This window comes from Salarias fasciatus, chromosome 16 (genome assembly GCF_902148845.1).
Source record: "Salarias fasciatus chromosome 16, fSalaFa1.1, whole genome shotgun sequence".
Classification (NCBI taxonomy): domain Eukaryota; kingdom Metazoa; phylum Chordata; class Actinopteri; order Blenniiformes; family Blenniidae; genus Salarias; species Salarias fasciatus.
Window position 1 is genome coordinate 6,892,133 of NC_043760.1, and position 23,250 is coordinate 6,915,382.

The window sequence follows — 23,250 nt, forward strand, 5'->3', positions numbered from 1 at the left end:
GTGTGTGTGTGTGTGTGTGTGTGTGTGTGTTGTCTGCCTTTCTGTTTGTCCTGTGATGGACTGGAGACCTGTCCAGGGTGTGTTCTGCTCTCAGCCCCGTTGTAAATTGGGCCCTGCAGCCGTGCACAGGATTAAGTGAGATAGAAGATGAATGGGTGGAAGTTATGCACGTCTTCCTTCAGACAAAGACAGCAGTTTATGTGAATTAATGTGCAATCCTCAGAAGATAAACACACAAACTGACATGAGCTAAGAGGTCAATGAACATTAAAAAAAAGAGTTGACGTTAAAAAGAGCTCTATATTTACAGCAGACCATTAACCACAGCAGTATTTCACAGTAAGACAACAAACATTTTAGTTGAAATCTATTTTTTTCAGTTCAGTTCAGTTCAGTTCAGTTCAGTTCAGTTCAGTTCAGTTTATTTGGACAACGAAAACAATTAAAAAATAAAAATAAAATAAGAAAACAGTCAATTTAAGGGTACATAATACCACAATTGTTCATAAGTACTAAATAAATAAATCATTTAATATGTCCAAAAAGGAGTAGGAAGAAGCAAAAGCTTTTCATGTCCTACCCCCACTTACTCTCCCTCTATATTAACGAAACTTTTTTTTCAGTACCCCAAAAAACTTGAATTTGTATGTAGGCCTGGATGGAAACATACACTCAGGTATATGTGTGTATGTTTGTATGACTCATGTCAATAAAAGTGAGCACAAGAGTGTAATTCTTGGCAAATTTTAAATCAGAAGTGGAAACCGGAGTTTTATATATTTGTTTGAGACCATTCCTTGTGCCTGTGTGTTTGGATGAGAGAGATAGAAATAACAATTGCAAGAGTACTAAAAGTCACACTTTAACATTTAATTTCTTATTGCTAATAATTGAATTCAACCAACTGGGCTTTAAATGTATTTCAAAGCTTTTAAGTTATAATGTGTGAAAAAAAACCTATTAATTCTCAGTTCTGTTATAAAATTTCCAAATAAATTCAGAAAAACTCAACGAAAACGCAAGTGAACCATGTTTTTTGCCACATTTTGTCACACACTCTACACACAGATTGCTGTCATTGTCTGTTGGTTCCACTGTTATGCTGCTTAAGTTTGAAAAACATTTCACTTATAACATTTTTTAGCTCGTCAAAGCTTCAGTCAGAGGAACTGAATCCGTTCAGAAGAAGAAAGCTGCTGCCCAACAGGCTGAGAGTTCACCAGGAGTCTGATGGGAGTCAGAGTTCTGCTCAGGACACACAGACAGAGAGAAATCTGGGACTGAACAACTAACTTCAGGACTGGAAGATGCACAAACCATTGTGTTACATATATATAAAAAAAGCTAATGTTTGTTCAAAAATGAATTTTACAATGTTGGTAAAAGCTCCCCTCTGATTGCAGCTCCTTTTTTTAAGATGTCATCATGTGGTGAGGAACGCGGCTCCCCAGAGGAAGGTGAAGCGATGGGAGACGGTTGCGTCACGGGGACTTAATGAACGGGCGCGAGTCCCCTTTTTTTAGATCCCAACGCATTCCTCACATTGATGCATGGCTGGTGAAACCTACAGAAACATTCCCGGTCCAAGAAAGCTCCTCCTCATCCGCTACCTCTCCGCCTGCCACAGACGCCCTCCATCACCCTCTCGGAGGGGATTATGGGGGATTACAATCCTGACGTCTGCTCGGAGCACGCCAAGGAAACGTCTTCATATATTTGGTTACAGGAGGTGGCAGTGATAAGCAGGACGGAGGGCTTCTCCCCGCCTCCGCATTCTTTCACTCCCGGTCTCCCAGGAGGGAAACACACACTCATCAATAGTAATCAGGTCCTCTCTGCCTCACACTATTCTTCACTCTCCCGGTGTGTGGAGGGTCTTTAATATTCATGTACAATGATTAACGTTTAAAAACAAACATTTTTCACAGGACATGTAGATAAGGGGGTTCAACATAAAGCCCACAGGCCACAAACCGGCCACCCGGAGGGTCCAGTCAGGACCATTTAGGTCCATAGAAAGGTCAATACACGCAGGATATGGACTTAGATGTGTTTCTGTAAAAAAACAAAAGAAAAAGTTACTTATTGTGTTTCTGCTTTACTCATGTGAAATTAACACAAGTGTTAGCAGTTAGCATGAGCGTCAAAGCCTGTGTGAAAATCTAAAAACATGCATGCTAATGAATACAAAATGACAGATTAACAGAATCTGACTGTGTTTTGCACCAGCATTGTTAAAAAAAAAAGCTTTTTGTTGAAAATACACTTGTTTTCTTTAAAATGTTGAATTTCTTCAGGTTTCATGTAATTGTTTTTTGTTTCTTTTTAGCTTGCACAATCCAGTAAAACAGAGAAACCTTGCACTAAATGCTCTAACGTGATCATTTTACTGATCTGGGCCTCTCCTGATCACATTTTGCTGCTTGTGGCCCTGAAGTGAAGTGACTTTGTGTGAATTTTCTGATCTCTGTGTGTGCGTCCACACGGCGGCAGTGCAGACCAGCGAAAGCAGCGCCCCGCTCTCGGCCTGATGCATTCAATATCTGCCTTCCCCACCTTGTGCCAACCCCTCCGCCGCTCCATCTGGGTCCTTTATGACCCGATGTGAGTCATAGCATGTTCACTGAACAAATTAATTCACTGATACCCAATTACAGCTCTCATATTCTCCCTGTCCTTTAGCAGCCGAGCCTTTTTATGTGGCGACGCCTGCAACCTTTTCATTCGTCGCCCATTTAAGAAGATCTGCTGTGATTCATGTGCATCAGGTGCCTTATTAAAGCAGAAAATGACATATGGAAGTGATTGACTCCCCCAGTCTTTGTCTTTCACTCCCTTTATTACATGTGCATTATGGCACATTGTTAAATGAGCGAGAGCATGTGTTCATATCAAGAGGAAGAAGAAAGGGAGGAGCTCAGGTTACTTAGCAAATTAAAAGCTCCTGGATGCATTACCTTACCATTTTATTATTTCACAGGGAGGTGACACCAGGAGGAAGAGGAGTCTTTAGCGGTGGGTCATTTATACGGCTTTTAGCACAACAGAGCGCCGAGCTGGAGAGCCACATTTCACTGAGGTTTTTAAGAGGCACTTAGTCGGAGGGGAACAAGACAGTGAGGGATCTATAGCAGCAGCAGGGATGGATAAATGATGGAGGGTGCAGGGAGATGAGAAGGGGGATAAGAGGGAGAGAGGCAGGAGAAAAGAGGAGCCAGGGCGGCCATGGGTGCTCTCATGACTCCCAAAGCCCCCATCCTTCACTGTGAGCCACAGGATCAAATGCCAGACCAATCAATCGCCCACCAAGCAGACATCTATGGAGTGGGGCCTTGATGGCATTTACCTCCGCAGGGCACATATCAATAAGATGAAAAAAAAAGAGACAATATCATACAGAATTGATTGTCCTCAGACAACCTGCACAACGCCCACATTTGAAGCCGACCTCGGGCCACCAGCAGCATTCCTCCATCAGCGGTTTGGGTTTTCTTCAAATAAAGACATTTCAACACATTTGTCCACCAAAAACGTAAGATCTATTCCTCCACGAGCTACGAGTGAATCAGAACTTTACACTGCAAGAAGTAAAGGAACACAGTGAAAATATATATTTTTCTTCAAACTGATGCATTTACCACTGAAAACAGGATGATCTGGCCGAACATTTTCTCACTTTAAAACAGTTAACTCATGAAGGCACAGGGGTGGGTTGGGTAAACTATCTGGTTAACAGTAATTTGAGTCACTGGATTTCATTGGTATTTGAGAATCTGACCACTTCAGTTAGGCTCAATTTGATGGGTTTGGCACAAAAAAGCTATTGATTAGGTTTAATATCCCAAACTTTGTGGTTAGATTTAGGATGAGACATGAGACATTGGCCTCATTTCCCAAAGAGAGAACAACTCATGCAGGTTTTATGAACGCGAACCGACGGTTTGCTTGACATTTCTTTACCAAAGTCATTTGTCTTTTTAAGGTGCCTTAAACCCATCCCACCAATTTTGAAGTCCTCACCACAGCCACCAGGAGATGACGTCTCCACATTAATCTGGCAGATCAACACAAAGCAGTCCCATCTGCGGCGTTCACAAATCAGGGAAAGATTGATGCTTTTTTTCATGAGTCATGGAGGTTTTTCTGATTTATGACCTGCAGACAGCATTTAAAGACCCCAGTCTTTTTTTTTCCTTTCTCTTCGTGTCTTTTTAAACAAAGTAGAAAAAGAAGAATAAAAGCAGCTGCTGACCAAGACAGTCACCCACGCACACTTTCAATCTCCCCTTCAATTATCACAGTGCTTGACCCGGATGACCTTTCCACAGCCATTAAATAGCTCATTAGCATGTTAACCACCACAGCCTAGTTAACCCCCCTGATACCCCCCACCGCGAAGTGACAGGTCCACAATGATACACGCCCCCTCCCTTCACGCCCGGCTTTTTGTTTGCCTCGAGGATGAAGTGCGGGAGGAGTTTATCAAGTCAAGAGGTTAAGATTAAGACACGGATTGGTGCAAACGCCCCCCGGCTGTCACAGTCCCGCCACCAGAGCGAGGAGCCGAGCGTGGGCGGTGTTTGTTCTGCGGGCTGATGATCGCAGCACCTGTGGCGAGCCGCGGTCAGGAGAGGAGGGGACGCGCTGTTTAATCACAGCGAGCGCCCACCATCATCACTCTTCCTCTGTCTGCGCTAAGTAAACACAACAATCAGAGGAATGGCCGCCCCTGCTCTGACGGAAAAACAGGCCCTCCTGTTATGAATGAGGTCATTCATCCAGCTGTGCGTTAAACTCGCACTTTAAGAAACCGAAGAAAAAGTCTGCTCAGCTCGCCGCGGCTCGAGCTGCATTAGCTGCTGAGTTTCCAGCTTCGCCCCGTGAATACGGCGTCCATGCTTTGGCAGGTGCTGCTCGGAGGACGCCGGAGCGCCGGCGACCTGAGGGGGATCGATTCTGCTTCAGAGGCCAAGAAACTCTGCTGAACGAGGAGGAACGACCTTCAGCCAGGAAGTAATCCTGGCAAATAAAACCCGGGGAGAAACTAAACACCGAGAGATGTCAGAGAGGGGGACGATGCTAGGGGCGGGGGCGGGGGGGCACTGGAAAACACAGAAGTCAGCTCATTATTTCACTCACACCCTTGATCTCACTTATGGTGTTCACAGCGTCACTGCACTTCTTCAAGCGGCAGAGTTTTCAGCTATCAGGCTCTCCTCATGTGGAACCAGCTCCCAGTCTCGGTTGGAGAGGCCAACAGAATCTCTGCTTTGAATGTTTTCTACTTTAAGTTTACAGTTAGCGCTGCTTCAGAGCACCCTGGACCATTTTCTCGTGAAGCTGCTGTAGGTTTCGACTGCTGGGAGGCCTTAGCTGCTCTGAGCTTCTTTCCTTTCTCACTCTCCATGCAGTGATGTTTAACTATTAAAACGTCACCCTTTAATGCTCTCGCTGTCTCCCCCTGGTTTGATGTTCACACTCCAACAGAAACCAGAAGAGGCGGCCTCTGAGCCGACGGCTCTGAATCAGCGTCTCAGCCTGCTTTGCTGTGGAGATGAAGCTGAAGCTTGTCCACACAGTTGCTTATCAGCACGTTGCTGCTCCGAGCTCTAACCTCCAGATTTATGAGGTTTCTGGATCTTGAAGGAGAACATTAGCGCTGCCAGCACCTCTCTTCCTCTGTCTTTCTCCTGATGATTTATCGCCCCCCCCCCCCCAACCCACCCTCGTCCCCTCCTCGGCGGCCCTCGGGGTCAGTGCCGAGCTCCATCACTCTGTCTGGGCTCCTAATCCCCTCGCTGGAGACGCCCGTGCCAATACAGGAGAATCACAGATTTAAAAAAAAAAAAAACTCTCAACAGATAGTAAGTGGAAAAATAAACGGAGGCTGAGCTGCGAGGCGAGCCGGGATGACGGAGGAGCATAATGAAGGCCCCTCTGAGTTATCACCCGGGGGCCTTGAGAGGAGGAAGGTTTCCACTTGGCTGCAGTCGTCTGAGGAAGACACATCGCCGACCTCCGGGTGCAAACACAAGTGGAAGAAGTTCAGAATAATGAAACCAGCGGCTCCATTTTCACATAAGCAGAAATGATCGTGAGATTCGGAGGTCGTTCAAAGTGAAGGGAAGGAGGAGGGGGGGGAGGGGTACTCCGTCTGATGAAGACCAAAAATACAATGTCACTGCTGTCCTGATAAAAGCCACGAGGAGGCTGAGACTCCATCCGTTTGAGTTTTTTTTTTTTTTTTTTCACTTTACCTCAGCGGTTTCCATTTTCCTTCTGACAAAATACCAACAATACTTCCAGATTGCACACTATCTCAGTTTAAAAATTCCCAAAAAGTTACATATGACTGATAAATCATCTGAAAAAGCGATTTCTCTTTCTCCTACTATGAAAACACCGTCGCCATCTGACTGTTGTTCATTCCTCATTGAATTAATCATTTATGTTCAACTCTAACAGGATTTTCTCTTCAAGGTGAAATCAATATGTTTCTATTGCTGATTTACACACACACACACACACACACACACACACACACACACACACACACACACACACACACACACACACGCCTCCCCTCTGTCTCTTGCCGTCTTGTTCCAGCTGTGATTGATTGGTGTCGTTGGAGGTGGTTGGCCGTCCCGAGCCCCCCTGCTCGGTTCATTTCTAGTTCATAATCCATCTGCTCTCACCTCTTTGCTCATTCTTCATGCTCCTTTTGTATCGGGGGTCATTTCTTCACAGATAGTTTGGAGTAATTGCTCCGGATAGTGGGAGCGCTCACACGTGTTTGTCATTATTGCCCCTGATTGATGGAGTCCTCCATGTTTGAGACATTCTGAGGCATCACAGAAAGAGAAGATCCCTCTTTCTTTCTGCCCCCATGTGTTCATGTGGGGTGGCTGTGTTTAACCAGCAGGTGGCAGTGGAGCACCATGCATGAACGAGCAGAGGCTGAGTCATTCACTTCACCATCTGTTGCACTGGGAGAGGAAAAACCTCATGCTCTATACTCTGCTTTTATTATTCTCTTTTATCATTATTATCATTATTATTATTGGTTATTATTCCCCCTCACAGGCAGGCTGAGGCTCTACAACCTTCAGGTCCTCAGAAAAAGTGTCGCAAAAATGAAGCGAAAACAAGCCTGGATTACACAATTTTAATTCAGGCTTGCTGTTGAAAGAGAATAGAAAACAGAGGTTATGAGCTGAGCTGTAGAGCAAAGCAAGAACAAGTGGTGTGACAGAAGTAGTAAAAAAAAAAAAAAATCTTGTCCATTCCAAAGAGCACGTCGGAGGAATTCACTGCTCATCCTGGACCAAACTCAGCTGAAGATATCTGGGATGAATGCAGATTTGATTCTGATTTCAAGTCTGCATCTACATGAACATAATAAAATCAAATGCTGTTTCACAACTATGGACCATCAAGGAGCTTTTATTTTGAAATGAATGCTTTTGATTTCAAATATGCAAAGCAACTGTTATGATTGTTCACTAATTTTTTTTAATGCTCGAAAGAAAGCTTTCAAATCAACTCAAATCAAAACTTGATTCCTTTTGTATTTCACTTCTGTTTTACTAAATGAATGAATGAATGAATGAATGAATGAAGGAATGAACAAACAAGCAAGCAAGCAAATAAATAAATAAATAAATAAATAAATAAATGGTGTGTGCATGCATGCATGACATTATAACTCAGAAGTGGTCCCAGTATTGAACCCTGAGTCACGCCACATTAAATTAGTTTGCATTTCATTGAACATTTTCAAAGATTTATTCACTATTTTGAAGGGTTCATTATGCAAAAACTAATTTGAATGCATGTGTGCTGATATTTGTGAGGTAATACGGTTTGAATGTGTCCCTTTAAGGGCCTTTAAATGTCTTCACTTCCACCTCAGAGTGCACGCCTCTGTAAATTTTGCTGCTCCTTCGTGACAGGCTGTTGGCTTTTCTGCACCCACAGCACAGACTCACTTTTGTGGAACCAGACCGTTCTTTTTATATCATGTTAGAAATCAGTTAGCTTTCTCAAGGGTGGAAAGCTCAGGGCAGAGCCTGAACCTGAAAGTCTCTCCAGAGGGCAGAGGAAGCCCGGAATTACTTCTGCCATGACAGGAAAATCTGAGTATTTATGAATGAATCTGACGATGAACTAAAATCAAATAATCCCATAGGCACCACAAATGACAGCGATCTTATGTTATGTTATGTGTCGTTAGCCAGTAATCACAAGTTAAAACTTTGTATTTAATGTAAAAAAACAAACAAAAACTCCTCTATCTTTATTTCTTGGTGTCTTGGAGAAGGGTGTGGCGTCTTTCCTCAGTGATGGACACATTTCATGACTGCGACTGTTTGATTGAGCACGCGCTGCCATCTTTCGACAGAATTTCAATGTGAATTCATGTGGTTATAGGTTAAAAACCCTAAAGACTGAGATCCAAATATGGCCAAAATGCTGACTGAACCTCAGTTCAATTTGATCCTCAGACTGCAACGTTTTCTTTCAAACTCATTGATTAGTCTGAAGTATTTCCAGGCGCAGCTGGTGACAGACCTGCTGTTTACACGACACCAATCCACTGGAAAAGACATTGTTATCACGGTTCTTCTGTGATTCTAGTTTCTGCTCTGAATTCTTCTTTTCCATGTTAGCTGATCGCCAGTCTGCCTTGCGGAGAGGAAACAAACAAATGATGTCGGGACAGAGGAGCTATCATGGCAGCTCTTTCTGCTCTGGGTTCAGGACCCATGCACAGGCCCTGCAGTGGATATTGTAACCGGTACGGATGGCTGACCTCCCTGTGTGAGTGACGGAGGTGTGTAATGAGAAACTGGAGCTGCTGGACTGAAAGCACACATTGGTCCAGCTGTGGCTCCTTTCTCCCCCCTTTCTTGTCCTCAGTGTTCCAGCTGAAAAGGAACATTCATGTTGAGACAAATCTGTCCTGTTACTGTGTGATCCGCGGGCTGCAGCTCAGACTGTTGACATGGCACAACTCAATGAAAAGGTGAAATGATGAAAGGATCAACTGCTGCAGGAGGGATGTTAGGGTTCTGATCCAGTGATGTAGCATCCTCATTTAGTCACATGGCATTAGGGTTTTTATTTATCTTTTAATTAACAAATAAAAATGTACATACACGTTTGACAAAGTATAGCTATACCAGAGATGTATCTTTTCAAAATTTTAACAAGTCCTAGGGAAGATATCAAATCATCCCGGCGAAAAATTCGATAAAATGTATACCTCCACAGTGACAGATCAACACTGGCTCAACAGCGCCACCTACAATCACACCCCTATGGCCCACACAGTGGGCATATTTTGACGTAGGAACACGAAACTCACACCAGTGACAGAGCATGAGGGGACAAACACAAAACTCTCTTGGCTAAAATCTGTGGAACCAACAGGAAGGCGGCCATCTTGGATACAAAATCGCCGCCACTTCGCTATTCATTTTTCAAATGAACTAATCTCTTACTTCCTTTCCTCCAAATGAGCCCAAACTCAGCACGCTGCATCTAGACACATTGACTTTCAATAATCAGCCAGCTTTTTTTGATACGTCGCTCGGTCTCCTCACAGCACGCCGTCGAAAAACGCCTTCATTTCCTGTTATTTGGACAGCCCCTCACGAGCTCAGGCATTGTCCTAGAACACTCAGACTACAGTCAGTTATGTGCCATAATGGTCCTCATGTAATGCACTCTAAAGTTTAATACAACTCAACTCTATAGCGCCCCCTACCATAAACCTAAAACATTAACATTCTTCCACAGTAACCAAACTGTGCAGTGAAATTCTATGCCTGAAGACAAGCAAAACATTATATTACCATTTTGATGCATTTATAACCGTTGGCCAGCAGGGGTGCAAAGACCCCCCCCCGAAAAATACATAAAAATTTCTTACAAGCACATACTTTGTCCAACTGTCTTGAAATTTTGATCAATTATACACAACATGATGCTGATTATATTGATGTATGAATGACTGTGATAGATGCTACAGCGCCACCTATGGGAGTGTGCAGAGATTACAATGCAATTTAAAAAATTACTTTTACCAATCTTTTTCATTAAAGCTGGTGTCCGGAGTTTCCTTCGTTTCCAATGTATGTATCATTTTTTAACAGAGCTTAAATGTGTCAGTCTGGTTCGATACTACAATATAATATTAGCATAACGCAATATAAAATTTTATTTATGAGCTCCACCTTCGTCTCATAGACCCCAGTGTTATCCGAATAAGCGCCGGTCAGCTTCAGCCAATAGATTTCGAGCTTCCACCTTGTCGCGCTGTCAATCAAAGTGTGGAGCAGCCAGAGAGCACGCGCACTCGCCCAGGCAGAGGTGAGTTAGCTCCGCAGCAGCCGCCGCGCTTACCTCGGATATATCCACTGTCTGCTGAACATCCACCGTAAACAGCTAAACATGGAGGATGCTGTAGGACTCGGAGGCTCTCATTTTCACCCGACAGATAATGCGCGAGCACAATTGAAGGGGCGTGGCTTGGTCGCTCATGAAAGCAGAGGGAGGGCGGAACCTCCAGACGTTGGATAAAAAAAAACCTCTCACTTTAAAAACTCCGGACACGAGCTTTAATGTCAATTTAGCGAGCGCGAGACATCGACGGCAATAGCAGAGAGTGAAGCATTAACAGCGATGGCTTTCATCGCCGCGCGCGGCTTTAATTACTCTTGATTTTTCAGAGGACTGAATTGACTGGATGTATTGTTTGAATTCCCTGCAAAACAAACAATTAAAGAAGGTTTGTTTCCCCCAAATTTCCAAATCTCAAATTTATTAACTTGGTATTTTGCCATGATGAGAAGATTTAAAATGTAAGAAGACGCATTTTTTTTCCTTAGTATATTATTCACAAAGAACACAAACAATGTGATAGTGTGTTTATTATGTGATAAATATCAAATTATATTAAATGGCATAAAGCAGACCCATAGGGTGACCTATTCACCCAGTTACATGAAATTTAACTAACCAATGGTGTGAACTCTGCATTTAGGGAGGTTCCACTCCAGCACTGATTGATCTGGACCAGAGGTGGCTCACTTTGTTTGGGCTCACCCGGACTCTGATCAAAAGAAGCAAACTCCAGTCCGCCTGGGTCTGGGTTCACTTGTAAGTGAACTGCGGTCTGGTCCGCAGACAGGAAGAAAGCTCAGGGACTGTCCAGTGGACTTTACCAGCAGACCAAGAGAGGATATGACACAGAGAACAGTGCATTGTGGGTAGTAAAAAAGCAAAGCTAACATTGTGAATCCGAACAAGCAGACACTAAGCATGTGTCATGGGCATACGTAGCGTAGTGAGGAAGTGCAGGTGCTCATTGATTTATGGTCAGAAGATGACCATGAGATGACCACAGAAGATGTGATAATTCTAAAGATCTCTGAAAGCCTCCCTCCAGATTGTGGCCCTAGGAAAATGACTTCAATGTGGTGTCAGACAGTCATTCGGGTAGCACGCAGTGTAACTTCATCTGTAATTCATACCTTAGTCCCTCATGTTCTTACTCAGTTTATTACAATTCTTTTACAATTTCATTCATGTCCAGACTCAAAGACCTGATCAACTGTGAATAAATCAGCCTTCAAGGTGTTGATAGTTGATGTTGCTCTTAGCCAATCTAGAAAGTTTAGCTGATGGGATGCAACGTGTGATTGCAGTGTCACCAGGTCCACCACTCAAAAATCACAAGCGGCACCGAAAATAAACACTCTCTTCTGCTATTCTTGCTATTTCAATTGGATTTGACGCAGTGAGAATCCACCCTGTAGAAACAGTCATATGGCTGCATGGCCATGTCCTCCATGACAATTACTGCACCATTCTCCTTCTTTTTGAAGGTTACGAACAACGTTACCCAGACGTTAGCAGCACAAAACCTTTTGTGAAAAGAGTTGAGGCGGGAGTCGTGCAGGCTGTGATGTTTCCCTGTGGGCTGGCCATGGCTGTCTGTGTCCTGCATGCAGGGACGGTCTGGAATCAGTGTCACAAACCCGTGGAAATCCACTCGGCTTGCAGCTTGCAGCACTTGTTTCACATGCCAAACAGCACAGAACAGTGAACAGACTGGATGCTTTGGGCCTCCCTGCGCAATTCAGACCTTAATGGTTCCTGCAGGATGAATCCTGCTACTTTGATGATTGACCGAGTTTTAAATACCACTTTGCCAGATACTTAAAGTCCCTCTCCACAAGGAAATGTGTTTGGCTTCGTTTTGCCTCACTTGAAAATTTAAAGTAAAAGGCTGTTGACAAGACTTCTCCATTCCCACTCGAGATTTTTTTTTTCTTTTAGAAGATTTTTTGGACTCACAGCCAGATACTATAATGGCCCAAAAATATTATTAGAACAACATGGGGACTATTAAAGCTTGTACAGCACAAACAATTTCAGTCGTTACTTTATTTTTTCAGTTGTGATTTTTTCCAAGTCGTTAAAAGGAGACAGTTGTGCAAAATGTTCAAGCTTTTATTTTTTTAAGTTGTTAAACTCCAGTTAGACTCGTTTATTGTTTTTTAATTATTATCTGCTGTCCTACACAAGTCATTTCAGCTTTGGTCCTCTGATTGGTAGCTTTCCACGGAACTTCTCATAACTGCATAAAACCTGTGAAGCATCAAGCAATAATAGTTACAAACCTGATCTAATATTTTTAACCTTATTAAGGATCAAAAAACTATTGCATTAAAATAATGGACCCGTGGCAACAAAACACAATGTGATGCAGCAAACTATTCTTGCTATGATTTTCAGTCGACAAGAAAGTGAATTAAAATGCCGTAAAAGTTTAAGCAAATGTATCGAGTCACAACAAAGGAACAATAACCCACAAAGCCACAGCAATGTGACTTTAGAAACAGTTTAAACCCCCCAAAATAATATTTTTTCAAATGTGAATAGCACATTTCATTTGGTAAGTCTGGGTTCAGGTGGGCTTTTCTATCTGGAGTTTGCACCAATTTCCTCCCAGTTGGTGCAGACAGTCTCCTCCTCTGAGTCTGGTTCTGCAGGAAGTCTCCTCCTCTCAGTCTGGTTCTGCAGGAAGTCTCCTCCTCTCAGTCTGGGTCTGCAGGAAGTCTCCTCCTCTCAGTCTGGGTCTGCAGGTCCTTTCCACAGTCACTCATATTGCTCATGTGGAAAATGCTGGATTGTGTTTGTAAAAATGCCTTGAAATGATTGTTTGGTGCATAATATATACAATTGAGTTGGATTGAACTAATGATGTTATTCATTGGCTGCATGAATATGGAATCTTTGGGCAAAACAATTGGAAGAGTTTATGCGAACGGATTCATTTACATGGGCTTATGCAATACTTCTCCTGTTTCTTCCACAGCTTTAGCTTGGTGACAGATTATCACTTTGTGCTCGGGGGGCACAGCGGGGGATCTGATCGCTCCATGGTGAACACAAGCAAGCACACATGGGAAGGATACCAGCAGATCATTCTCGCGCTTTATTTTAATGCCAAAGAAATGCACAAAATACCAGAGTTTCGAAGCCGTCCCTGAAAGCATCCAGGTAACAAATGATTTAAAGTGGACCAGCTTGTTCGCTGCAGGTTGAAACACTGCCGAATGAAAGGCAGCCGTACGGCTCTTTGTCGGAAAAGGCCTGAGCTGTGGGAGTGACATGGATTTTCCCTCCAGCTTTATTGAACAGCGCAGCGCTGATGTCTGAGGCCTGTCACCACTCTGCGGCGGACGCTGTCCAGGCGCGCCCTCAGAGCTCGTTTATTTGTTCGGCACGTATAAATAGAACAGTTTCATCTTCACCCACAACAGGGTGTAATTCCCTCTGTTATTTCATTACACTACATTTTTGTCTCTTTAGTAATGCTTAATAGGTTTAGCAGATTGACAAGTCGGGGAGCCAAAAGGAGGAGGATGGAGGGGGAGCCAAAGGTGGAGGCAGAAACTAACAGGGACAGATGTTAGTGAGCGGCTGGAGCTGGAGGAATGAGGGCGGTTGGCTGAATGAGAGGGACTGAGCGGGCGGTTCGCTGTGGTTGTGGGTGTCTATCCAGGCTTAGCAGCCTGCTAAAATGTGCTGCTAGCTTTGGCCGGCTCGCTCTGCCCCATTTTGGCTCTGCGCTGGCCTTCTGCTCCGTAGCAGCAGAGCGCTGGCTAACATCAGCGTGGCCACACTCCCTCTGGCCCAGAACAACCCCTGGCTCTCTGGACTGCTTACTCACCACCATTTGGCACCCACCAAATACCCTCCAACCTTAAAAACCCAACAAGCTCTGACAGATTAAGCCTCACTCTCTCATGGTTAAAAATCTCTCCTTAAAGCTGCTGAACTTTCCAAATCTTTCTGTCATTTTCCTTCCCTCTCATCGGTTCAGCACCACAGAGCAGCTGCAGCTGGAGGAAGAACCTCACAGACATGCAAGGACATGCTCCAGTAGTTGTGCTCACTGAGCAGTGTACAACAATTCTGGATGTCCCGGGATGAACATTTATTGACACCCAACAGCATCAGGTCTTGCTTTTATTAGACCCCGTTTACATGACACTGAAAACAAGTGAAAGTGTTGATATTTCAATGCATTGTCTACAAGTAAACAAAGCAAGAAATCTCCCAAAAGAAGTATCTCTGAAAACCTGGGCCAAAGTAGAGATTTGGAAAAGTTCTGTCTTTGTGGTTGTATGTCGACACAATGACACAAACCTAAAGGAAAATCAGAAAACCGTTATGGACTATACATATAGAAAGCCTCCACCAAGCACCAGAGGAGCTTTTTAACTACAAATAGATTGTAAAATCCATTTCCAATTACAGTATATTATTAATATGAAAAATATGAGAAACATTCACAATAACTATTCGCCGTTAGTCTCCTCGCTCCACACTGCAAGAACTTTCCACTTTCAGTAAAAATTTACATTTTAGCGGAGTCTTATAGTCTATTAACCAAAATGTAATTTGCTGCATGGTTACATTTTCAGCACACCTATAACATCCATGGTTTCTCTAAAGTTTAAGTAAACATGTCTCGTTTTTGCAGAGAATTTCCATTAGTGAGGAGTGAGGAAACACGCTTCTCTTCCACCCCTCTCCGAAACCCAAGTCTTTGATTATTATAATTATGTTTAGCTTTCAGACGTGGTGGTCCACTCGTTTGAAAAGGCTGAAAATCTGCTGGAAAAATGCGGCAATGCTCCTCTCCCTGTCACACACTGGCTTTATTTCAGCTCTTGACATTTTCAGTATTAGTGCTACTTTCCCCTGGTGTGACCACATTGTGGTTTCTTAAAAAGAGGCAGCGAAGCAACACATCGACGACTAAATAAACTGAAGTCCACTTCCCCCTCCTACTCGCCGGGTCTCGATTGTGTTTTGTGCGCCACCTTTGGATGAAGGGAGGAACCACCTTGCCTGTAAAACAATGGTCGCTTATTGTGAATAAACGGGGGGGCGCGGATGGAGAGAGCACCATTTCAGCCATGTGCGACATCATGTGAAGAACCAGAATCCCTTCTGTCATTCATCAGCCTCCCAGCGGTCTGCCGTTGCCATGACTCCTCGGCCACCAACACTAAGACTTTCTCCTTTATTTGACTCCCACCTCGTCGCGGTCCAAGACGTCTGCTGTGATTTGTTATGAGCCCCTTCTGTTAACGCGCCCTGTGTCTTCATCCACAGAGGAAGTACGAACAGCCTCCTTACAGGTAGGACCGATGTACTAAAAGTCTCTCAAGCAGCAGTCGTGGAAGTTTACGCTACATCTCAAGGCCTCGCCGATTCCCCGCTGGCTGAACGTTGGCCGCCGTGCTGTGAGGCGCAGACACTCGTGAATGAATGACAGCTTCTTGACAGCTTCATTAGGACCACAGATGGCCGGGGAAGTGGAGAGGAGCTGGAACAAATGCGGAGCTGGTGAAATGTGAGGGGAGGCCGCGGGACCTTTTCACAGCTCGAGCGGCTTGGACGGAGCCCAAGAGGGCCGTCTGGCCAACCCGTCCACCATGTCTGAAGTCTGGCCCGGGCCGGGGCCCTCGGAGCCCCTGCAGGTGAGATCTGATGCCACAGTGGGAAGTGAAGTGCTGCTGGAGGATGAACGGGAACTGCTGCCCCTCAGGACCAGCAGTGGGGGTGGGAGGAATCGACGCCTGAGCTCATAGCCATAAGGTGGGTGGAATATATCTGCCGATAAGTGAACATTTCGTCCTCAGAGCACGCTTAAGTCTCCCTTTATTTCACAGGTTTTTCTCAGTCACGTTGTTACATTTCTCAGATCAGGAATGAAATTCTCAGAACTAATTCTTCAATCTTCACATCACTGTCAGTTGTTTTCATCAAAAAAGTAGTTTCTCATTTCTTTGAAAAAGTTGCAAATGATGTGGTACATTGATTATGTACACTTGTCTGCTGTTTCCTGCATTATCAATTGCTGATATCATGTCGATCAAATCATATCATAATGGCATTCTGTTGATTAGTCCTCAACATTTTTTGCATCAGTCATTGCATCAGTCCTAATATGCAAACATATCAAGCATATTTCTCCATATTCCAAGTTTTTTTTTTTAATCTCTCCTGAATAAATTGCTTCCAGGTGAATCTTGAGTGTCTATAATGTAGGGAAAGACTTTAGATCCACCAGTGATCAAACAGTTTTCTGAAGTGCGTCTCCTCAACCATCAACTGGGAGGTGTACTAGGAACTGGACGGGGTCACCAGTCAGAGAGAAGAAGAGGAGGAAGAGGAGTGAGGCAGCGTGGTGGAGGTAAAATAAATGAAGAGGAAGAAGAGGCCCAGGATATACACACATTAACAATAAGATAAGAGCCACACTTGTTGACCACGCTCTCAATCCTGGGCTTATAACGGCCGAGGCGGGTGGAAGGATGCAGCCAAATGTGAGAACAACTGTGTCCTCAGTCATTCAGACTTTTCAACAGAGTACGTACTTTAACAACAGGAATCCTTCAAACAATACTACAATACTCCACCTGCACTTTAAAATGTACAGAAATTACATTTTGTACAGTGACTTTTTATCTTACTCAGTTTTGTGTTTGGCATGCAAGATTGCAAGATTTTTTCCCACATGGCATTGCAAAAGAACTTGACAGGAAAGGGAACCTTTTCAGACCTGAACAGGAGAGGGCTGTTTACATCTTGACTGCAGAAAACAATGCCATATAAGAGAGACAAAGAGAGCCATTATAGAGGACAACAACACCTTTGAAGACATCCAAACAGCCAGTATCTCAACCACTGACAGAAAGCAAATAAATACGACTAGCTTTACACTATTCCATTTGAAATAAATGGTGAAGGAGTGAAGGAGCTGAGTTTTCAGTATGTGCAGGTAAAACATGTATGAGTATGCTGTCAACAGTACAACATTGCATAGTGATATACCGTACAGTAGGTGAGACCTTTACACATTTGCGATGGCTGTAGGAAAGAAGATGCAATATGTGCTGAATATACTTGATGTAACATGCATTTTCAGTTTGTATCTTGTCCAAAATGAAAATGTATCTAATTCATGAAACTCATTTCGTGTCTTCTGGATATTGCATTTGATATAAGTGGAAGCAAGTGAACCACCGCACAACTTCATCTATTTGGATGACGGTTGATGTGCTGGGCCGGCAGGACGGGAGCAGCTACATGGGTTCTGCTATCTCTGAGAAGGGTGTGTTAACACACATTTCCATTATTGGCTCATACGATACAGAGCATCTTGTCATCTTATTCAGCAAAGATTTCCTCCCTGAACAAGAGAGGGGTCAGATTGGAGATGACTCGCCGAAGTAAGTGATAGTTTGGGACAATGTCAGTTTCCATCGCTCCAAAATCACCCGGCAGTTTTTCTCCGTGTGGAGATGAAGAATATCTGATGGCCAGCCGCAGACACACAGACGACCCTTCAGGATGCCATAATGCAGCGTGTGATAACATCTCAGAGAGCTGCAGAGGACATCCAAAGACACCGAATCGCAAGAGAACATATCCGTTATGATGTGGATGAGAGTTTGTGGGCGAACAGACAGGATCGTCAGGAGGTGTCGGAAGACAGCACTTCAATTCCTGCAGCACTGCTTGTTCTTCCTTGTTTTTTTTTCCTTAGTGCTATGCAGTGCTGTCTTTTCCGTTCTGTATCACGAGGACATGGTCTGTCAACAAGTTACAGTACAAGCAGTAAAAACATGAATGTGAATCTTATCCCATCTTAACCCACAATTTAAAGTCTAACTTGATAAATAATTAGTTTATCTCATCCTAAACACAACCAGGTGAAAGTGAGCGCTATGCAGCTGTTTTTAACAACTAGTGTTAAGGAAATAAGACCTCACTCGCACTATACATGATAAATGTTGATTGTAAATAGTACATGAAAGTAAGCTGACAGGATTCAAATGATCCTGGTGCCAAATAACACCGCACACCGGCAGCGATCTATGGAAGTCGGCGTGTCTCCGGGTCCAGGCAGCTGTGGACGACGTACAAAGCGTCAGACAGATGGTACTAATGTTAAGGCTGATCGTTGGAGGTACTGCACACTGAGGGAGGTCCTGTCAACTCTCTGCAACATAGCAATCAATCTTGTTCAGGCAGCAGAACAGCATTCTGACAAATTAATTCAAACACTGAAATGTTTGTAAAGCTTACAAACTCCATCTGCTGCGGTTCTCTCAACATACGCTGCGAAAGCAGCGGCTCTGTCATTTACTCACAACTAATAACCCCCATGGTACATACACCCTTTTTACATTTTTTGATGGAAATACAAGCAATCGAATCACCATATACTGTCGGGAATCTTATCAGCAGAAGATGATGAATCTGACAACATCACGATGAGCAACTTGATGTGTTTTTCCAACATGAATGAAACACAAAAGAAAATCTTGGTGTAAAATCTGACCAATGTACCCTAAATTACAGCTAAATTACATGCATCTAAACACTTCAGAGGTTGGCATCAGCAATCACGTGAGCTCACAATGTCATGTGTTTTGAAATAGCCCACAGTCTGATGTTATTTGGAGATTTATCAGTTAAGAGTCATTCCAGAGTCGTTGAATATATAATTTATTAACTTGTATAAAATACTTGATTCAGTTTTACCCATAAATTCTGGGAAACCAAAGGTCAGGTAAACTGCAAAGTGTGTAGATTATTATCATAAAAAATGGTCTGAAGTCCCAGAGACTTGATTCTTGCAAACTTATGCATGCTTTCATTTTGCAAATGTGATGTTTTAGTAAACTTGATCAAGTGTCTTAGGGAATATGATTCCTATAACTCAGAGATGATCTGGGGGTAAATGCTGAAAACCCCAGGCGTGATATTGGTAACTGTTGGTGTTTAGACCACATGGTTCCCAGCATCATTGTGCTGGTGCCTTGAGCCAGATCACAAAAATCATAATAGGCTCATGGTCATTTTAAGCACATTTGAATCTTATATCAATTTAAATTGCTCCAAATTACTATATTAATGAACTTATAAAGAGAGGTGAAAAAAAAGCATGCATATTGAACAAAATCACAGACATAAAATTTGGCATTTTCTTTAAATTTACTACAATGGTTCCCTGAATACTTTATAATCGATATAACTGATGAAAAACTGGCTCATTGAGTGAGAGGATGACACTTCTGGAACCCTCATGATGATCCAAGTTGCCCATCTAAGCCCTCAGAGGACAAAGTGGACCTGTACGTGAAGCCAATAGACGATAAACTAAAAAAAAAAATCTGAAGTTATAATGTCAGATAATGTCATTTAAAATGAAAGTGTGGCGTGGGTTGTACAGGAGAGTGACAACGCTGTGTGAGTTTTGGACATTGTTAAAGAGAAGTTAAAAAACACCACTGTGCCTGAAGCTACAATAAAATGCCCAGAAGGCAACTGGTTTCCAGAAGTGAGAAACATGACAGCAAAGGGGGAAAAAACACTGTCAAATCTGTCAGAAACCAGACCTTTAAACTTTCAGACACGGGCGACAGTAATTGACTGAAAGGGATGAACTAAACAATCAGGAAATACGTGTATAAAGAAGACATGTAGACATGGACGGGTTGGAAAGGAATGCATGGATCAATAATTCATTTATTGACACATTTCCGCAGAGAAAACATGTTTTGTGGTCAAGATAGGATCGACCAGTCGCAATTCAATCTCCTTTCCCATTGGGAACTTGGCCACGCTATTTGTAAAGATTGTTTTGGATCAAAAATTATTTGAAGCTGACAACTTCTGCTTTTGAAGAGAGGTGACAGAGTTTATCTAAAACTAGAAACCCGTGTGAGCTCTGCTGTGCACCACTTTGATCTGAGCTGTGGCCGAGCTTTGTTAATATACGTACGTGGCTTATGTGACACATAAAGATGGACAAAGTGGCAGCTGCCCAAAAGTTAAGTCCACATCACTTTCAACCTCCTCGCCTCCTTAGTGTAATGGATGGGGGGAAAAAAAGCTCAACCTAGACGAGGTGAAATGTATTTTTTGGCTGGACCATCTCATTCATTTGGACAACAAGAATGGACTCGATCATTGAGTATTCAGTTTGCCAATGTAATGTCATCAGTCACCTGCCTTTTCACTCACTCCAAGACTCCAATAGAGCGAGGAAAGTGTTGTCAATGAAGCTTTCCTGAGAGAAAGGTCCTGTCTTTTTAAGTGGTTCTCATTAGTTATGCTTAAATGTTCAACTTTAATTTTTTTATGTCATTTTTGAAGACTCCAGCACTTTACTCTAGCACTGTATCAACCCTTTCATATTTTCTGTACTGAAGAACAAGCAGAGACATGCTGTCCATCCTTCTATATGGCCCTGGTTTTCAAAGTGAGCTCCCTGGTGTGAATGTGAGTGTGCCTGGCTGTTTGTATCTGTTCTGAGCTACTGATCTGTTCCACCCTGCCTCCGCAGACTGCTGCACTGATTTGGGTAAAGCAGCAACATAACAGATGGTAGATAGCATCCACTATTAGACACAATCAGTGGTTTTGACGATGTCAAAGAAGTTCAGCATTTGGCTACATGGTTTCGGCTTTCTCACCCTAAATTGGGTCACAAACTGAAAGACCCGGCGAGAAGAAAGGCTCAGCGAGAGGTGAAGAGATGAAGGCAGAGATATGCAGCCAACTGTACTGCAGACAAACAGAGAGCGGAGAGGCAGTTCAGCTACAGAGCAAATCAAGAGTAAAGGAAAGTCAAAGAAAGTGGACAAAAGTTTAACTTGTTCTTCCACAGTACAGATAAAAGGGACCTCCAGCATTTTCAGACGTCTCGTTTTATTTATATTTTATATACTTATTTTTGTCTGAGAAATGATTAATGCTTACAAAGGAGGCCATGAATAACCAGGGTTTTCAGACACACCTTTAGAGGCACCTTCATCCGTACAGGCAGAGGGCCCAGGAGGAGGAGGGGAGGGTTATCAGACAGAGGAAGGGATGAATAAACACGTGTCGCGAGGCAGTCGAACTAAGAGGAACGTCTCAGGGGGACCGCAGATAGAGTTGCCAGGGGATCTGTCGAGACTCCTTCCTACCACCTACACAGCATATGGTACAGGCTGATAACTGAGGCGCCGATGAAGGAACCTGCTGCATGCTAATGAGGGAGAAATGACCAGATATGCTAATGCAGGTGTTCGGCGGTGGGTGAGGGCGGAGGGGCCCGAGAAGAGAGGTGGAGGACTGGCAATCAACAGGTTTCTAAATCCTTCCAGGTGGAGGGTAAGCCAGATTGTTGTGACATTTGCTATATCTCTCATTTTCCCCAGACGATGATGTTATCTCCTCTAAAGAAATCTTCCTTTGAGCCATGGAAAAGAAAAGAAAAAACCCACCCCTGCACAGGCCTCCTTTTCATAATTGTGTTTTCTGGTCGTTATACTGTATTTTTGCCTCGTATAAGTGGCGGAATGAGGCGACGTGGTGAACTTGGCCACGATGCCGGCCAAAGATGCCTCATAAAAAGTCGGCCGCAGTCGGCTGCACTGACCATGAGTCGACACCCGGCCAGTGAAATTAGTGGTTACAACGTTCCGTTGTGTTGGGCGCCCCGCGGTCCACTGTAACCGCTGCGTGAAGTGTCCCACGCTGCAGGATATTTTAGATCTCATGGATGTGACCATTCCTAAATGATTGAAATAACAAACCTTAACCAAGCATGCTCACATTTTTATGAACTTATTTAGTTCATTTTCACTGTTTGTCAATCTACCAGTGACTTTTAACTAACGATCCATTTGTTTCTTCATGTTCATAGCTTGCATTTGGCGCGGCATGTGAGGATCATATCTAAACTAAAAGGCAGAGTGCATTGAATAATCTCCTGCAGGGTTTTGCTGCTCAGGCGCTTCTGCATACTTGAGAGTATCCATGTGTATATACAACCAACTCATATGTACTATATCTATAGGAAATGGTCCTCGGGGAGCCGACACTCCACTGTTATCGTCCCACAACTTTGTCAGCACATGCAACCCAGTCTGTAGCCCGCCCTGTAAGCTAGCTCCACACATGACCTGCAGCAGCAGAAACCACCAATCAACTTCTGTTAGCCCACTTTGGTTGGAGGAGTACAAGCAGCCTGTCCACCACAGAAGTCTCCCAGCCATGGTGCGGGGCCACACCAGTGACTCGTGTCAGGTCTTCATCACTTCTGTCTCACTTGCCTGTTTGTCACTTATTTTGTCCTCACTTCTCTGTCTGTGAGCTGCGTGAGTCTCATCACCTCCATGTCTTTCACCTGTCCCCCCCTCACCATCCATAGTCTATAAATATCCCTTTCTGTTGCCAGATCATCCTCGTACACTGTCGCCTTGTGTTTCTTTGTATTTTGGACTTTTGACTGTTCTCTGACCCCTTTCGCTAGCTCTGCTCCACATTTTTTTGAAATAAACTCCGTAAACTCAGCCTTGCTGTTGGTTTCACCACAGTGCTGCAACCACTCAGAAGGGAAGACGCAGTTTAACAGCTGAAGTAAGATTAACCCTTTATCACCCATGTGATCATATTTGTTAACTGAACAGTCAGAAATCCGATGGCTGGGCGGCATGCTACCTGTGTTGGTATGATAGTTAGTTGTTATAACTTGTTTCCAGCATGACCCTCCTGCTGTTACATGTGAGCTTAATGCTAACCAGATGGATTTTTATCCAGATTTCAATCACACTGATTGGAACACAGCCACAGATAGCATTAGGCAGAGTGATGCAT